Raw genomic sequence first — 18,906 nt, forward strand, 5'->3', positions numbered from 1 at the left:
CCTCCGATGCCACGGAGTCAGCCATGGGTTAGGGACTAAATCGCCTGCGCTCATTTACTTCTCCATGAGCTTGCAAGAGCTTTTAGAGAAAGGGCCTATAAGAAAGGAGGGGCAAATGAAAGGCGTGGACCGTGTGCACTCACACCAATTAGACCCAGCACAATGAAGAGTTGACCCCTTTGTAGTCAAACACAGCAAAACAGTGAGATTTACCACCTGTCCCTTTATTTGGACACATCATGTTTTAAATAGTCTGTGTTTCAGAACTGGCTAATCTCATAAATGCAAAGCCTTAATATTCAGAACGTGTGGAATGTAGGAAAATTGATGCTCCTCTGAGAATCTCAATCTCACATTAGCAGACTCTTTTGCATTTAATTTTGTCAGCTGTTTATATTAAAGGAGAGAGGTTTCTTTTGACATGGAAGATTTTTTAAATGCATATAGGCAAAGTTCTTCTGAGTATCCTATTTTTCATCTTCTTTTTAGTTTTTGGGTGGGTAAAGCTCTTTGCTCAGGAACTGAAGTTTCAAAGGATCCACAGCAGTTCCAGGTGCCATGACCTTTCTGCGTGTCTGACACTGACCATGAGGGAAAGAAAAAGTGATGTTCCAGGAAGAAGATGTAGGATGAGGGCTGCTTGTTAGTTTCCGGCCACTTAGCCCCTAAATAATAATATAGAAACCATATTAATTAAATTGATGCTTGGCTCATTAGCTCTGGCTTCTTATTGGCTAAATCTTACATTAATTTAACCCATTTCTATTAATCTGTATATCACCACATGGCTGTGGCTTACCAGGTAAAGTTCCCAGCATCTGTCTCCAGTAGCTCCATGGCTTCTCTCTGACTCTGCCCTTCCTTTTTCCAGCATTCAGCCTAGCTTTTCCTGCCTAGTTCTGTTCTTTCCTGCCATAGGTCCGTTCAAAGCAGTTCTTTATTCATTAACAAATAAAAGCAACACATAGACAGAAAGACCTCCCACACCAGGAAGAAATGATGTTTAAATGCGTTCAGTTGCCAATGTTGAAATTTGCTGATCACCTCTAAGATATGCTAACATTTAGGAAAGAATGTATTCAGTTGTCAAACATAATTTTGTTTTTTTTTATTTATTTATTAAAGATTTCTGCCTCCTCCCACCACCGCCTCCCATTTCCCTCCCCCTCCCCCAGTCAAGTCCTCCTTCCTCATCAGCCCAAAGAGCAATCAGGGTTCCTTGCCCTGTGGGAAGTCCAAGGACCACCCACCTCCATCCAGGTCTAGTAAGGTGAGCATCCAAACTGCCTAGGCTCCCACAAAGCCAGTACATGCAGTAGGATCAAAAACCCATTGCCATTGTTCTTGAGTTCTCAGTAGTCCTCATTGTCCGCTAAGTTCAGCGAGTCCGGTTTTATCCCATGCTTTTTCAGACCCAGGCCAGCTGGCCTTCGTGAGTTCCCAATGGAACATCCCCATTGTCTCAGTGTGTGGGTGCACCCCTTGCGGTCCTGAGTTCCTTGCTCGTGCTCTCTCTCCATCTGCTCCTGATTTGGACCTTGAGATTTCAGTCCGGTGCTCCAATGTGGGTCTCTGTCTCTGTCTCCTTTCATCACCTGATGAAGGTTAATATTCAGGAGGATGCCTATATGTTTGTCTTTGGGTTCACCTTCTTATTTAGCTTCTCTAGGATCACGAATTATAGGCTCAATGTCCTTTGTTTGTGGCTAGAAACCAAATATAAGTGAGTACATCCCATGTTCCTCTTTTTGGGTCTGGCTTACCTCACTCAGGATAGTATCAAACATAATTTTGAATTTAGCTGAAATCACTCAGCATTTGGTATAAAGAAACATAGGAACTAGGATCCTGTAAAAATTCTCTGCTCTACTTGGTGTGGTGCACTTTTTTCTTACCACGAGAGAACTATGTTTCTTGGGATTCCTTAAATGATGTATTCCATTACAAACCATTTCAAAACAATTCAAATTATTCTTTGTAAACTTCAGAACATCTCTCAAAGTGACCTATGTTCGGCCTTGATTTAGACCACAATGTCCTTGGGGATCACGTCACATCTTGGTGACTGAAGATGCAAGCATCACATTTGTATTTCAGGGTAGAGATGGAGAACAGACTTTCTGCCAAGGTCCCAGTTAGGACCTGAAATTCATCTTTCGTCACATCATCAGATTTCATGTAGAAAGAAGGAAACAAAGGGAGAGAAGAAGAAGAAAAGGAGTACAATTGAACAATTTTTTTCAACTACGTCTGCTTTCAATATGGGAAAAGAGATTATCTGTGGCAATTTGACAATATCTCCTCATGATGTTCACACCCAGTCCTTAGTGACAAAATCTCTACATGATGTTCACATCCAATCCTTAGTGACAATATCTCCTCATGATGTTCAGATCCAATCCTTAGTGACAATATCTCCTCATGATGTTCACACCCAGTCCTTAGTGACAAAATCTCTACATGATGTTCACATCCAATCCTTAGTGACAACATCTCCTCATGATGCTCATACCCAATCCTTAGTGACAATATCTCTTCATGATGTTCACACCCAATCCTTACTGACAATATCTCTTCATGATGTTCACACCCAATCCTTACTGACAATATCTCCTGTTCATACCCAATCCTTAGTGACAGTATCTCCTCATGATGTTCATACCCAATCTTTACTGATAATGTCTCCTCACGATGTCCACACCCAATCCCCTTGTATGGTAAAGGTAAAGTTTATAGACATAACTTCGACTAGGAATCATTCTGGATTACTTGGGTGGGCCCTGTATGATCAGAAGGGCCATCATAAAGGCAAGACAAAGAAGAAATAAGACAATAAAAATAAGTTAAGTTGGAGGTGACGAGACAAGGCTACCTCTGAGGCTTTAAAGACGCAGAAAGCAGCCTTGAGTCAAAAAACAAAAGCAGATTCTAGAAGCTGAAGACAGAAAGGAAATTGATTTTCCATCATTGATCCCGGAAGGAACACAGAAGACCTACTGACACTTTGACTTTAACCAAAACCAAAATAGAACCAAACAATAACCTGATATTGGGCTCTGATATCTAGAACCATATGAAAATGAATCTGTTAAAACATCAATATTGTTGCAATTAGTTACACCAGAAACAGGAAAGGAATTCCATTCTACAGGTGGCCTGGTCATTGATGTTTCAAAGTGGGTTGGTGAGCAAGATGTTTCCAGGTAGCTGTGACAAAGGCTTTGATCTGTGATATGAGATAAGCATGCCAGCCCATGGTAGAATTCTTCCTGCTTCCTGACCTGCCATGGAAAAGAGTAGGAGCTTCCCTTCTTCCAAACTAAAGCCCTCTGTATGTGCTAGACTCAGCTCCCTAGCACATTGCCCAGATTTATTTATATAAATCCAAAAAAATGGGGGTATGTCAGACCTCATTTTAGGATTTCAAATATGATTGATGTGACAGTGGAACCCTAGAACACAGCTCAGTAGGAAAGAAGAATATTTGATATAAAGACAATGTGTCATGAGTAAACTGTGTGGGAGAACTCGTGCGGAAGGGAGAGGGAGCAGATGCTAAGGAAAAATACCTCAGACAGAAACAAAACTGCCACGAAAAAGTAGCAGTAAAAAAACCTCACAAATATTCACAGACTCACCAAAACCTCTTTTCAATGGCTTCCAACATATTTAGGTGTGGCTTCTAGAAATACCTCAAAGTTTTGATAAACTTAGCTAATGACCAAATTGCTGGATTAAATTCCACACTGGCCGCTGAAAGCTTATGATGGAGTTTCTTCAGTACCGCTAGTAACTAGAAGAAGGTCAACACTGTACAAACAGGAGAGTAAAAGCCTACAAAGCGGGCAGGAAGAGTCTAGTCACCATCAACGTTTTTTGAACTTTTTTGCCTGTAACCTAACACTAAGGAGACTGTGGCGAGAGGCTCACGCGCGCGACGGGCTGGGCTATGTAGCAAGGCTGTTTCTGTGCACAAATAAATGAAGAAAAGTCAACACGGTTACTGAGCCTTTGCCCTCTCTCTACAAGTGAGTTTCATAACCTGCCAGTCTCAGTTTCTCACCATGGAATGAGCACAGCAAGGTTTCTACTCAGAGAGCGTTCTCAGGGCATTTGGGAAAATGATAATCAGTCTTTAAGGCCAACCCAGAGGCCAATAAATGCTCTTGAGCAGAAGACCTCAGATGATAACAATAATTCAGTTAGCTAACAATGAGAGAAGCCAGGTAGGTAAGAGCTGAGACTGGTGTTTAAGGTCACTAAGGAGGGGTCATTGTTATGATATGAATATGAAGTGTACCCCACAGGGTCACGTCCCCAGCCTCTGACACATTCCAGAGGATGTTGTGGATTCCTTAGTAATTGAGGTCTACTCGGAGAAATGGGCAAGCAGGACTAAGCCTTGAGGCTTACATCCAGGACTTAGGTCTATCTCTTTCTGCTTCCTGGTCAGTACTATGTAATTAGCACCTTCTATGCCTATAAACCATGACAGACTCTAACCCCACACTTCCCCCAATCATGAACCAGAATCATTCTTACTGCCCTTGAGTTCCTTTTATTGGATAGAATACCCGCCACCACAATGTAACAGCAATTAACACAGTCACCACCTTCTGTTTTCCACCAACTTCTGCTTTCCTGGTCTCCGTGGGAACGGTGGTTCTGTAAGTCTATTTCACCGTTAAAGCTGTATATATTTTTTTACAAGAAATGGCTGCATTTCTTTAAGAAAGGTCTTCTTAGACTATAAAACTGTCCAGAGGCCGAGAGAAATTTTATATCTCCTTGGGGATGAGAGGCAGTGAAAGAATTCATAATTTTAAGTTTTATTAAGTAAAAGCTAAGAAAAGGGGAGACGGGCATTTATAGTAAAAAATCAACTCAAAATCTAGTCAAACTGTGGGAACTTTAAGGACTTCTCAGCCTGCTGAAGATGTACAGTTACTGCATATAGGACTTTTAAAATATGGCATCAAAAAAGACCTGGGTGAAGACTTTCCCAGTTCCAGCATCTCAGATAAAAAGCTAGAATTGCCATTTCAGGATTTGACTGTAGGAGACAGACTAAACACAAAAGTCATGGTTCGCCTTTGAAAACATTTGTCAGAGAGCTCCCCTACTGCCTACTGTGCTGTCTTTAATTCCTAAGTTTCATCATCCTGAGGTTAAAATGAGGCCTTATTGTCCCTGGCCTTATTTCCAGCTGTGAAACGCTGGACTGGCTTCCCTTCTTCCAGTCTCCACTTCCCGGGGTTAGTTGGCGGAGCCTTTGAGGATCTGTTCTGGGTATCCTTTCAAGGAGCAACAGGCTGCTCCCGCTCTCCTCATCCTCTGCGCAGAGCTCTTTGGAGTTTTTTGAACTGAGTCCTTGTTTCTACTCCAGCTGCAGGTTCTTGTCGAGGAGAATCTGAACCCTCGGCATCCGGGGTTCCAAGTTTCTAATACCACCAGGCTGGGGCGGCATTGCCTCTGATTGTTGTGGGACGCTATGGGGAGTTGATATTGCTCCCGTAGCAAAAGCTTGATGGCAACTGATGTCGCTTATGGGAATGGTGTGCTGTAGCCCATGGTGGGCGAACACTGCCCCGTGGCAGACTGCCTGGCTCTCATTATAATGCAAGCTACTCTGCATTTCCAATGACTCTGGGGACCTTGTAAGAAAATAGCTCATTTGGTTTCCTCTATGAGCTTTCCTTTTCTAGGATTCAAGGTCATTTGGCTGGGAGAATACAAGTGACAAACAATATCTCGGATTTAAGATTAAGCCAGCTGTCCAATGCTGAGATATTTACTGAAGCAAATTTAATATGCCAGCTTTTCTCCCTCTGGAAGAGTGAACCTTTCCCAGGAGACTACTCAGTCCCGATGGCAAACAAACGTTTCCTGGGCCTGACCCACCGTGTCTTCCTTGTTTACTCAGGCAAGTGTGATTGTCAGTGACATTTTCTATCCTTGCTAGTGACAAGTACCTAGGGGCTCAGCGCAAGCACAGCCAGCCAATGGAAGAAGAGCAAAGGGGTTGCTGAGGCCACAATGGTGGACTTTCTGGTTCCTATTAGTGTTTGGAATTCAGTGACAAGTTTACAGTTAACACTTGTCTATTCGGTTAGGTGGGATATTCTAGTGGAAAGAACAGTCATTGCTTGTCCAAGCACTCAATGGATCTATGAGCATTTTGAATCTTGAGAGGAGAAATGTATTTCTCATGAACTGTTTCTTGTTCTGAAACTTGCTCTTGAAACAAAAACAAATGAAACAAAGAACAACAATGAAACTTTATCACTAACAATTTAGGCTTGGGATGGTCTTCATGTCCTCAATATAGGAATGTGTCCAAGAACCAGTGTTCTTAACCATTAATTAGTTGTTTGTTTGAGACCATATCTTTTGTATGTTGCCCAGGCTTATCTAGAACTCCAGGGTTCACAAGATCCTTCTGATTCTGTTTCTTAGGTAATTGGGAATAGATACACAGCTACTGTCATTAATTTACAGCTAAATGCTTTATAATTTCTTAAAAAACTAGTACCGAGGAGTTTGAGGACAAGGATAAAAACCTAAGCACTACTGTGTTATGATTTACTGCACAAGTGACCCTGGCAGGTCCCAGTGCTAGTGTGGGGACCGTGGTGGATAAGGGACAGACAGATACACCATGCAGGCCATTCAGAGAGAGTTTGGGTATAGAGAGTTTATTTAGTGGGTATTGGGAGGTATAATGGTAGGGGAGTAAAGAGAGAAAGAGAGAGAGATAGAAGGACAGAGAGAGATAGAGAGAGGGAAGAGGAGAGAGAAGAAGGAAAGGGGGAGAGAAACAGAAACTGCCTCTTCAGGAGGGTGGGGGACACGGGGCTGGGGGAGGAGAGAGATAGAGAAAAGGGGAGAGAGCAGAGACCAGGAAGGGGGAGATTGGGAGTGGGCAGAGCTTGTCTCTTAAAGGAAGGGACAGGATACCCAGGTGACAGGGCAGATACACTGTTTAGTTGTTTAAGGCATCAGCATGTTAACTTAAAAGATTGAGACGCCCAGCCTCAGCTAACTTGGACTGACGAAACACAGAAGAGATTGACGATGCTTCCATATTTCAGAGAGGTGGTAAGAAGCACAAGATCTCCCAGAATTTTCCTTAGGCTTTAGCTGCATTATTTCCCTTTCAAGGTTCAGATAAAAAAATAATGTGTAAGGATTTTTCTTCCTATATAGGGAAAACATATTCTAAAAGAAAATTTCTTTTAGTCATAATGAATGCTAAGTAAATCTTAAGCATGCTTCCCACTTTGGTTATCTAAGCAAAAGTTCATTTCTTGGGAAAGTTGAAAACATTGCTGAAAGGAATTGCCGGCTAGAGATATGTGTGCTCTTCGGGTGTCCCCATTGTCTATTGCGGTGCCTGGTCTCTCTACAGTATGTGAGGACATGGATGAGTGAACGAACCTTTTGATTAATAAGTTGATGACCCTGCAATAAATTTGATATGATTCATAGTCGAAGGACAGCTTGAACTTTATTGAGTCATCCGATTGCAAATTTGGAACAGGTTAGGTGTTGGCTAGGACCTGGCATCGTATAAGTTCTTGAGTCTCTAATTTATAAGATGCAAAGTTTGGATAGAAGACTCTACAATTTCTTCAAGTCCTGAAGGTCATTAATCTTCCATTGTGAGACTTGCTAATTAATGTCCAGCAAGTCTGTGTCATTTGAGCCTCACCTTTTAAAAGGGCTTGGGAATGGGGATGGAGGGCAGGGGAGAGGAGAAGCAGCTTGCAAATTGTTTCCTGTCCACTAGGGGGCAGATGTTTCCATATCTGGGATTAAGAATGAGTAGAGACAGAATGGTGTCCATGAGCAACAATTATGGCAGAGAAATGCAAGTTATGTAACACTTCTCACTTGAACAAAATACTTCACAAGGAGAACACGGTGACCTTATTTGGCAGGTAGCAGAAACTGGCATAGTCAGAGCACAGAAATTCACGAAAACCATGTTCTAAGATGCCAGCATCTGTCTGTGCTTTGAGCATGTCTGTGTATGCGATAACAGAATTGCTGAATGCTGTGCACTCTGAGGTGGTGGGAAACTTAGGGATTGGTTTCAGTCAATGTGCAGGATATGAGGAACAACTACCTCACCCATTTGTGGTCTGCAAACAGGATGAGATGAAGTCAGAAAGAGCTAGGCTGGAGGTGCCCTTCAGAGAGACTGCTTTCTGAATCGCTCAGAGGGGAATTTTTAAAAATCAAAGAAGAAAACATCTTGAAAAAAATTGGCTGCTGGTGGTACTGTCTCCTCTAAGTTGACATCATCAATCAACCACCAGTGTAGGAGAACTGTCAAATTCTGGCAGCCCGAGAGATAAGAGAAATAGTCAGGCGCTTGAAAAATGGCGAGCGGTTTGGCGCACAGCTGGAGTCCCGCTTGGTGGTTATTTGGGGGAGAAAAAAATGTGATGGGAAAAGGGAAGAAAAAGTTGGGTATTTGTTCAAAACCTCAATTAGAATGCATCTGATTCATAATTTTATTTATTGTCAGAATAACTTTCTGCCCTGCCTTGCACACGGTGCCTGGCTACCGCCTTATTCGTTTTTCGCCTGTTATTTGCGCTTGGGTTTGGTGTTTCTCAATGTATTCTCCCTCACAGTAACTGTTGACAGGTCCAGCCCTGTAACCATCTGGCTCCTGAAGTAATGAGACCAAATGAAATGGAGCTTGAAGAAATTAACATTCTTTCCTTAATCTATTAATAACTGAAAAGTGTTGATTTTAGTGACAGCTAGATACTTTATTATGAAGCATATTGGTTAATTAAGAGCATCATAATGAAGGTTATAGGAACGCATATCCCTCCAGAAACACACATATTTTTAATAAGCATAATGTGATTCTTCTCACGGGCTCAAAAAAAAAAAACTCAGTGAAAATGTTATGCACAAAGAAAGTCTCAACAAAAAATAAACATGTAATTTTGTATGTATGTACCCCACTACTGTTGTTTTGTTAAGTGTGTCTGTGTATTCCAAATACAGCTGTTGGATTCCAATGGAATTCACAGATAATTGCAGGTTTTCCAATGTCATCCCCTCTCTGTCCGGCGATCCTCTCCCATCTCCTCGCTGCCAGCAGATGCTTGTCAGTCTTAGGTGCCTTATGGGTGGCAGAGAGGAAGGGAATCGGTCACTTTGCCAAAATTAAAAACGCACAGACTTTGGTATTTAGATCATAGATAATGGTGTTTCCGTGCTCATCTCTGATATTTGCAAACATTTTCCGTTTGCCTGTGAGACTTTGGTGGGAAGTCTAGCTTGAGCACAGACCTGGCATGAATTATAGATGCATACTGCACCTTGGCTCACCTTTCCCTCCTATGGAGCTTGCAGAGGTTCTGGGTAGCGATTGTGGCCATGTTGTTATGCACTGTAGATGCACCCTTCCAGCCAGTAGGTGCGGGATCTACTCCAGGCCAGACCTTATGTTTGGCATCTTCATTTATAGCTAACACACACACGCATACTTTACATCCTAACTCGTACTCCATTAAAAACAAAAACAAACCTACAAGCGGCTGCTCCCGATGAGACTGTTGAGAACCGTTTCTGTGCACGCGTGCACAGTGCACACATCACGGTCCTTCTCTGCGTTCTTCCCATCACATTACCACCATCTTAGTCTGGCTAGCCAAGAGCTCCCCAGGGCATAGCTAACTCATCCCTCTGGCTCTTTCTTTCTCTCACAAGACATGCATATATAATTCAGGCAAAAACTGGCTCATGACACACGGCAGTGTGCTTCTCTGCTTTTGCTCACAATGATTCCGTTTGGTCTTTAGAGCTGAAAAAATGAGTGAGGGAGGAGTGGCCGTCAGTGTAAACACTGCCTTTCTGAGCAGAAGGCATGCATTTTGGTTTCCTGTTCTCTTTTGCTAATTTGACCTTGGGTTTAGTTCTTTCCTATTATACTTCCTGCCACACTCTCTCTGTGTTCTCCATTCTGTGTACTGCTGATGCCAGAGGTGTGTCAGCACCTTATGTCACTGTACCCTCACCAGCGTCACTGGACTCAGGAGACATACGGGAAGTCACCTTCTCACTCTGTGAAAAGGCCTTTGGTGTATCTCTGCCAACCATTTGCCCCTGTTTATTTGGAGAACTAAGTTTGTTTTCCAAAATACAGTTAAATAGAACTGTTAAGTAAAGTGGGGCTTGCTTAGATTAGGGTAAGGAACTAGAATTACCATGTGTGGCTCTGCATTTTAGATGAGCATGCTGAGAACTGGCCAGTCGGCCAGCCCTGTTCTACTGCAGTCACAGTAATTTTTCCCAAGCTGAAAATAGAAAACATTCAATATCATAGCATGCACTTGGTGCTAGGAGGCTTATGAGACAAAATCAAGAACTCTGGTCCCTGGCTCAAGATCATTTTCCTGCTATTTCCTCCAAATTCAGACACTCCCTTATAGAGGTAGGAGAGGCTTTCCTAAGACTCAGAAAGTAAACAAAACTTACAGGTCCCACATCCTAAGAAAATGAAACACAAACTTCACAGGGTTGCAACAGTAGGAACAAGCCCTGGAAGTAGGAATCTCTCCTCCTGAACTATCCAGAGAGACCGAGGGAATGCAGCTTCCTTCGGTGGCTGCCCATGCTTAGGTGGGCTCTCTGGTCACATAGCTACCTTTGAGTCTCCCATGCTATGTCAGTCACTCCAACAAGCTCCCCAGTTCATTAAGCTGGGTAGGTGTGGAATTGTTCCTTTGGCCTGCCACGAGAGCCCTATCGGGCGCGGACAGACGTTAGATCACATCTCCACTGGAGAGGTCATACAACCGTCATTCTCGGTACACGTTGCATAACCCATTGTTCCTAGTAGATACTGAAGCTTCATCTGGTACATTGCATGTGTCATTAGACATGAAACACACTGTGCACAATATAGTACTGCATGCGTGTGCTCTTTATCATATGTAGGGTTGAAAAAAGTAGTGTGAAATTCTTTCAAAAGATTGGCAACAAGGAAAAGAAAGAATAATTGTTGGAAGAAATAATCTCTCCAAATCAGCGCCATCTAAATCAATGCCAGTGAGTGGACTTGAGGGCGTGACCAAAAGTGCCCTTGCCTTCATCTCTGCAGTGCTCTGCTAGCCCATCCTTGACCATATTAAATGCATCGATTCCCTCACATCAATAGTGCCAATGGGAAGGTACAAAAAAATGAACAGGCTCAGACCCAACATTACTCCAGAGCCTCGTGGGCTAGTTAGAGTTTGCCCAAGTTTTTCACCTTTCCCTCCCATCACCATCAGAAAATATTTACCTTTGACTCTGTTGGTCCTCCTGTCTCTGAGATACCCTACTTGGTCCTATCAACCACCGTCCTTCCTCCTGCTACCAATCCATTTGGACACTTCTGCAGCTTGAACCTGCAGGGCATTCTCCCAGCCACTATCTTCTTCCTAAGCTCCATGCGCACTTCAGCAGAGAGTACAAGTCATTTGGCTTAAATTTGAACAATGCAAATTCTCTTGACTGGGAGGCAGAGTCAGATAGCATTCCTAATGTTTTGCATCTATTTCCTGACTTAAAATCATTACCTTACAGTTTGCTTAGATCTTTAGAAACTGAAGAGCCAGCAGGGAGCAGAACACTGTGCTGTGATTGTCAGATGACATGGGTCAGATAATCAATGAGTGATGTATTCTATTCACGTGAATTTTTTTCTCATTGCCAGGTAAAGCAGAAATGTTGGGTTATTCTATCTTGTTCCAGGCAAAATGATATGGATGAAGTCTGCTAATGTTAGGCTTAAACTGTGGAGTGTTTTATGATACAAAAGGAGGATAATGGTGAATTGAGGCTACAAACCATTCTTGGGGATGAAGTTCAGTGGTAAAGTAAGCGCATGCAAGGCTCTGGTTCAACCCCCAGTACCACAAAACAAAACAATAATTTAAAAAGTTCTGTCTTAACTTTTCTTCTGCCACTGTGATAAAATACTCCAACAAAAGCACCTTAATGGAGAAAGGCTTTTGTTTGGCTCTGAGTCCAAGGATATGGTCCATCATGGCAGAGACATCAAGCAGCTTGAAGCAGCTGCTCACATCCCAAAAGCAGGGGTGATGGATGCCTGCAGCTCTTCAGCTCTCCTTCTCCATTTACATAACCCAGGATCCTAGGCAGGGAATGGTGGGGCCCACAGTAGGGGGGGTCATCACAGTTCAATTAACCCAATCAAGATTGTCCCCCATGAGGATGCCCAAAGTCCTGTCTCTCAGATAATTCTCGAATGTGTCAAATTGACAACACTAACTGTGTTGCCAAATTCAGGCTAACAAGTTTTAAAATTACATATTTAAAACCAAACTCATGACTGGGATAGAAAAACATTCTGAGAATTAGAACAATGTTCTTTAAACATGTGACAGCCAACCAAATCTGTCTAAACCGCCTAAATACGGAGCTTAAGAACTCAGATAAGCTCATGCTTGCAGAAGGCGCAAAGTGGACGGTGTAGAGCTCACATCCCACTTTTACATTCATAAGGAGATAAAGAGTAGCTCTGGAAATGTAAATTTGGGAGCAGAAAGAAAAATACAGCTTTAAAAGTGAACTAATTTTCTCAAGGGCTAGAATGTTTTTGTATTGTTCTCTTTTCATAAAATGGTGTATAAATTCAACGATAAATTCTGTGATTTGAATTATGAGGAAAACCAACAAAATTAAGAAATGTATTTAAATGACAGACTATCACTTTGAAGTGCTTATTATGAATTGGATAATTTGAATAAGTATTGTTCAGGTGGAAGCCTGGCTTTATTCATCTTAATGATTTTCTACAGATCATGAGTAAAATAAACAAAAGACATTTTTTTCTTTGAGTTAGGAAACTGCTTCTCCCTGGGTCTTGTGCTCTGAATTTACTTGGTGTGTCTTGGTGTTGTCAAGTTAACCCTTTGGTTCAATTATTTTAGTTTCAGATGCATAAAGCAGCATTTTCCCCCAGAAACATTTGTGTCTTAATGTATTTAAAAGTCTTAGTATGTATTCAAACACTTATTTCATTTTCCAAACGAAGAATAGTGTCTTCTATTTTATGCTCTTGTGTTAGCTTCTTGTTTTTGCTATGATAAAGTATAACAACAATAGCATCTTAAGGGAGGAGCACTAATTTTGGCTCCTGGTTCCGGCATAGAGTCCTCATGGTCGGAGCTCCGGGCAGCTGGCTACACAGTCAAGAAGTTGTCATCGAATGTTGCTGCTCACCCAGCTTTCTATTCTTTAATGTTGTCTAGGATGCAAGCGCCGGGACTGAGGCAGTCTCTTTTTAGAATGACCCTGCCTTCTTCAATTGATCAAATCAAGATAATTCTTCACAGGCACACCCAGGAGCTTGTCCCCTGGAGGACTCTAGAACAGTGGTTCTCAACCTCCTTTTAATACAGTTCCTTATGTGTTGGTGACCCCCAACCATAAAATTTTTTTATTGTTACCCCACAGCTGCAATTTCACTATTGTTATAGATTGTAATATAAATGTCTGATACGCAGGATATCTAATAGTCGACCCCCGCGAAAGGGTCATTTGATTCACAAAGGAATCATGAGAAACGCTGCTCTCGTCCATATCAGGCTAATAACCAACACTAAACATTAGACCTAGTAATACTAGTCAGCGCTAATCAAAAAAGCCAAACACCTTAACCTAAGGCAAGTGCTTAATTACAGGAATAATAACACAATAGGTTCACAGAGCCATGGAGAAGCTCAGCAGCAGAAGTCACGGTAATTATCAAGGGCAGGGACAGGGTAATAAGCAGGTAAGTGGCAGGAATCTGGGTCTCCAGTGTGGAGTTGAGGAGGAGTCCGTGGGAACTGTGGCCTCCAGATGTTATGGGGGTGTGCAGATGCCGGATGTGCAATGGAGGAAAAGGAGAGCAGCTTTGCCCCATTCTCCTGGCTTGTTTGTAGCACACCAACCGCAAAGCAATGACTACGTCTACCCCAATCTCCCTACCAGTTCCAGGTGACGTCATCTTCTGTTACTGTCTCTCCAGGGGACGCAGGAGGAAGAAGATTCCGGAAATTCTATCGGTTTATACAATATAGTCATTTCACTGCATGTAGTTTACTGGATATGGCATCAAGGTATGAGATGCAGACAGTGTCCAATACAAATATTCCACACTGTGCTCAGGACGAGGCCCGCTGTATCTCAAAGGACAGACAAGAAGGCACCTTCAAAGGTGTAAGGTGACATGTCATAATATTAGATGGATGCCTTATGCAAAATTTAAAATGCAAAAATAAATAAAAATAAGTCTTTAAAAACAGCCTCTATTTGTTAGAAAAAATCACTTTCATCTCTTTATTAAATTTCCATTTTCTCAGTATACTTCAAAATTCTATGTAAGGAAAAAAACACAAAAGGATTTAAAAAATGCACAGAGTTCTGAATAACTGGTCTGATTTCATTCGCTGAATTAAAGAATTCATAAATTTTTCTGCTTTCAGCCTAACCTTTGCTGAATCACATTCTCAGAACATATGTTCTTCAAGTAAATGTGAACCCATTTTGTGGAGAGAATAATGTCCTCTTTGGGGTCTGAAAGCCTTTTCATTGGTATCCAAGAACAACGGACCGAGAGCCATAGAGAAAAACCGCATCAGAATCTGCTCTGTTTGCCAGATGTGTGATTCTCAAGGCTCCCCCTTCTCCAGGGAGAGACATAGCCTTTGAGAGAGAAGCCGAGGAGAAAGATCAGCTTGAATGATAATGAGGTTTGTAACAGCAGACCTTTACTTTTCCAGACAAATGGGATAGATGGCTTTTTGAGTCAGTTTACAGCAGCCATTAGCTCTGATAGGAGTTACAGGTGCATCCTGAGGAGAATGCACTCCTTTGGATTAGGTAGCAAAGTTCTCTCTCCCTCTCTCTCTCTCTCTCTCTCTCTCTCTCTCTCTCTCTCTCTCCTTCATTATTATCACACAAAAAGCTCATTCATACAACGCTAATGGAGGAAATCACGTGCTTCAGAGGATGGTTTTCGTAGGACGGGCTCCACACAGCTACTCCCTAATTTTTGAAGGTAGAGGAGAGCTGTCCTTTGTCACTGGGCCTCCTGTAGGTCAGCTCCTTTGTGGTCCTTGCCCTTTCTCCTTCCCTCTTCATCTGCACCACGTCTTGCTCAAAGTCGTTGAGCTTCCCATGGAACACAGTCCCCAGTTGGTCTTACTGCTGTCCCTGGACTTGCTAGAGACAGCACATTCCCTTGGAGCCCTGTGCTGAACTGTGTGGATTAGTGTTCCTAAGAAAACCTACCCCACATGGGAACCCTGAAAGCAGACTCACCTCCTGGATTTTGCCTTTCTTTCTGTCTTCCTTCCTTCCTTCCTTCCTTCCTCCCTCCCTCCCTTATTTACTTTTTCTTTCTTCTATTTTCCCTCCCTCCCTTTCTCCCTCCCTCCCTCCCTCCCTCCCTCCCTCCCTTTCTCCCTCCCTTTCTCCCTCCCTCCCTTCCTCCCTCCCTCCCTCCCTCCCTTTTTTTATAACTTGAACCAAGAGCCAAGAAATCTCAAGTATTTGTTTCAGGGATTGGGGAATTTGTTGCCACTATTTATCAAAATGCAGAAATCAGTTGGGGACTATTTCCAAATGACCCTTAGACTCAAAACAGTATCCCCCACAGGGGCTTGAAGGGAAAATTCAAAGCTTTCAAGTCTTATGTAATCAAGTCCAGGAACCATGGAAGAAGTGAACACAGTGAAATATTTCCATATAGAGAGAAGTTTATACCTTCTATAATTGCCTTACCATTTTTTTCCTTCAGGGTGTTCTTGGATAAGGGATGTATGAGAATAGCAAAAGGGAATGAACCAGAGAGACATCAGAGGAGTTGTCAGAGCTCTTCAGTAGGAGCACCAGAGCATCTGTGGTGAAGAAGAGCCCATGGGTAGAACAGGAGCACCAGAGCATCTGTGGTGAAGAAGAGCCCATGGGTAGAAGCACCAGAGTCTCTGTGGTTAAGAAGAAAAGCAAGTATGTGATCATTTCTGCAAAGAGGTTGCCAATGTGACAAAGGGCTCTCTTAACTGCTTTGAGCAACTTTTTTTTATTTTAAAGTTGCCTTATATGTTTATAAAATTTTTAATGTATTTATTAAATACACACACACACAGACCATGGCACCCATGCAGAGATCAGAGAACCATGACAGTCATTTCTCTTCTTCAGCCATGTGGGTCCTGGGTTTAACCCCTGCCTCACCTTTGACAGCAGGCACCATTATGTACTGGACTGTCTCACCAGTCTCAGCCTTCCTTATATATTCCAGTGTGTTTTCCCCAAGGTTATGAAAGGGGCTTGGCAATGGAGAGCTTTTGATTTGGTGACATCACCTGAGAATACATTCCACAAGAAAATTTAGTCAACACAGGCCAGCCTTGACTTGCATATTATATTGTGTGTATTTGTGTGCATTGGTACACATTCTCCTACTGCATTTGATAGAAAGAGGGGAGTTGTACTATCTTTTATGCTTTTATGAACCCTGACTGAGCCACTCTTACTGGGACCTCAGGAGACTAGATACATTAGATTCTCTACCTTTTGATGGCATAAAATCAGGAGGGGGAGTGTTGGTTTGAAAGAAAATGGTCCCCAAAAGGAGTGGCACTATTAGGAGGCATGGCCTTGGTGAAAGAAATGTGTCATTGTCGGGAGAGCTTTGACGTCTCTCTTTCTCAAGTTCCCAGCATCGTGATTGGCAGTTGCCCCTGTTGCCTGCAAAATGTAAAGGTCTCATCTTCAGCACCACATCTGACTACACAGCACCATGCTCCCTGCCGTGATAATAATGGATGGAACCTCTGAAAACCTCTGAAACTTTAAGAGAGCCTCCCCAATTAAACATTTTCTTCATAAGACTTGCTGTGGTAATGGTGTCTCTTCACAGCAATGAAAACCCTAAGACAGGGGCTTCACTTTGTCAACAGAATACTTTCTTTCCTAGCTAGTCTTTTCATATCAGTACTTCTCACATTGAGGCTTTGGTGGTCTTATCTCCATGGAGATGGGGACCTGGCTATTTAATACCCTTTTAAAATAATCTTAGTTAAGATCCCTGATTATACAGAGTAAGCTTTCTTCTTTCATATACAAATAAACTTGTCATTTTCTATATAATAACTTATTTCTAACTATCTTTTTCATTCTTTTGATTCCCTATCTCCACTTGCAGCCCAGAAACCTAGTCCAAACCCTTGCTTCAGAATGGATCAGAAAGGGCTGAAGAAAAGGGATCCCTAGAATCTATTGTAAGGAGTTCTGGGGAATTTTCTTTTGTTGTTGTTTGGAGCAGTTGCTTTGTCTTTTGGTTGTGAACTTATCCTTTAATGATAGAGCCATCTCTCTAGCTCTAGAAAGAGTTCTGATAGCCTGTGTTAGGGAGTGTAGGTCCCAGGTGAAAACTACCTTGCTACAATCATAAACTGCAGCTTATTATGTCTGGCTATGGTGCTGTTGTGTGTAAAAGTCCAATAAAGCACGCACTTTCCCACTTACAGAAGCTTCACCACACCCTACTTTCTTACTCCTCCGTTCTTCACAGATGAGTATTATAATTGACTACATCATTCTCTAGTTTGGCATCTATAGTAACCTGTCCTCAACTTGTGAAGCCCATGTCTGTTTTTCCTGAGTCATACATATCATCCACTCATTACCCTTCTTTGACATTCTTTGCTTGATTCTCATAGCAAAATGCTACAACTTGGAAAGTTTGACAGCTGACATTTATTTTCTTTTGCTTCTCATGATGAGAAGTCGATGTTCAAGATGCCTTCACGATGTGGGATTCTTCTCTGTATGCTGTGAATATCATTGGTTAATAAAGGAACTGCTTTGGCCTATAGTAGAGCTATAGGGGAACAGAGCTAGGCAGGGGAAACTAACTTGAATGCTGGGAGAAAGAAAGGTTGAGTAAGAGAGATGCCATGGAGCTGCTGCCGGAGACAGATGTGCTGAAACTTTGCTGATAGGCCACAGCCTCGTGGTGATGCACAGATTAATGGAGATGGGTTAAATTAAGATATGAGTTAGCAAATAAGAAGCTAGAGCTAATGGGTCAAGCAGTGATTTAAATAATATAGTTTCTGTGTGATTATTTCAGGACTAAGTAGCTGAGAAGTAACAAGTGGCCTCCTTACTATACATTCAAATACAGGTATTTGTGAATACTGTCTTCTTAGCATGTGGACCCATCTTCATGTTGTGTCTTCACAAGGCCTTTAGTCCATGTTCACATGGGAAGAAAGAATCCACTGGTGTCTCCTCCTCTTCTTATAAGGGCCGATTCTATCAGATATGGATGTTACACTTACAATCTCATTAGCTACATTCCTGAAGGCCCCATATCCAAGTAAAGTCACATTGGAGTTTAGGGTTATAATATAAGAATTTTATAGGGATGCATTTAGCTTTGTGTACAGCTTTTCTCCATGTTACTGTCCAGGTCATGGATGGATGTATCACAGATGAAGACTCTTGCTTGGATAATGTTGCCCAAAGAATATCCCAAAAGTATTAACAGAGAGGGGGACAATGACAAATGCTAATAGATCAAACCATATGGAAGACTGTTCTGAATGCATTCCTTCACTTGCTCTATGGTTGACCTCTAGGGTGGGTTGAGGATGACTGGGTGGGGTCACATCCCTTCTCCCTACCATGGGAAGACAGTACCTTTGCCCTGTGAGTTTTCTTTGGTAATGGGGTAGTAACAGACATAGTGCAGGGCAAGATTCTCAAAATATGTGGACAGAGGGACTGGCTTCTACACTTTGGTAATTGCCATGAGAAAAGTATGTTCTTCTAAAGAAGATAAGAAAGAGGCAGGTGAGACCTTTGTGTTGAATC

The sequence above is a fragment of the Microtus oregoni genome, unplaced genomic scaffold, assembly GCF_018167655.1.
Source record: "Microtus oregoni isolate MIOR12 unplaced genomic scaffold, Mior012 000035F_ref0000213, whole genome shotgun sequence".
Classification (NCBI taxonomy): domain Eukaryota; kingdom Metazoa; phylum Chordata; class Mammalia; order Rodentia; family Cricetidae; genus Microtus; species Microtus oregoni.